The following is a 1,339-nucleotide window of genomic DNA, read 5'->3' on the forward strand; positions in this document are numbered from 1 at the left end:
GCCATTTATAATTTTGTCCCAAAGAATTCTCTTAGGACCTCTTTTAAGAATTGAATTAATTAAATCAAAATTTTGTAAAGAGGAGTAGGGGGGTTTATATAAAAAGGATGCTATAAATATTCCTAAATAAGCTATACTGACAGAAGATACTGTATCTTTCCAAAATTCGTACCAATCCATCGAATTACTCAACTTTTGGTGCAAAAGATTTATAGATGGAGTTAACCATTTGGATAATATATCTAAATCTACTCCTTCTTGATTGAAAGGAATTCCTATAGATCCAACGAACAAAGTAAATAGACCCAATATAAGTAAAGGGAATAACATAGTATTGTCTGGTTCATAAGGATAGGAATAAAACTTTTTATTCTCAAAATGAGTAATAGTAATAAAGGGACGTGTCACATTTCGAACATTTTCAGCAATTGGATATGTCTTTTTTTTCAAAAAAGAAGAACTTTCAATATTATTCATTGTTGATAAAGAAAAATTGTTGTTAATTTTTTTCGAAGCTCCCCTACACCATAGAGATATTGAATAGAAAAATACTTTTTCTTTACCAATGTAATTTTGAAAATGAACACTTAAATGCCCTTCAAAAGTAAGTAAATATATCCGAAAAATATAAAATGCGGTTAATCCCGCGGTAGCCCAAGCTATTATTGCGAAAATCGTTGAATACAACCAACTATCATTAAGAATTTCATCTTTGGACCAAAAACAAGCCAAGGGTGGAATACCACAAAGAGAAAGTGTACCTAATAAAAAAGTATTTTTGGTAATTGGTATATGCTTTGTTAAACCTCCCATAAGAACCATATTTTGACTTTTATAAGGAGAATATCCAACAATTGTTTCCATTGAATGAATAACGGATCCAGATCCTAAAAATAATAATGCTTTGGAATAGGCATGAGTAATCAAATGAAATAAAGCACTTCGATAAGATCCCATACCTAGAGCTAGCATCATATAACCCAATTGAGACATTGTGGAAAAAGCTAATCCTCTTTTAATGTCTTTTTGAGCAAGAGCTAAAGTAGCTCCTAATAATACTGTTATTATTCCTATCAACGAAATAAAATTCATTATGTAAGGTATAACTATGAAAAGAGGAATAAGCCGAGCTACAAGAAAAATTCCCGCTGCTACCATAGTAGCAGCGTGTATAAGAGCAGAAATAGGAGTGGGCCCTTCCATGGCATCAGGTAACCACACATGAAGGGGAAATTGTGCCGATTTAGCAACGGCACCGGCAAATACTAGACCAGCACACAAAGTAACAAACAAAGAATTGACTTCATTATCATAAATCAAGTTATTGAATATTTCGAAT

Source organism: Coffea eugenioides, unplaced genomic scaffold, assembly GCF_003713205.1.
Source record: "Coffea eugenioides isolate CCC68of unplaced genomic scaffold, Ceug_1.0 ScVebR1_666;HRSCAF=1378, whole genome shotgun sequence".
In the NCBI taxonomy this organism is placed as follows: Eukaryota; Viridiplantae; Streptophyta; class Magnoliopsida; order Gentianales; family Rubiaceae; genus Coffea; species Coffea eugenioides.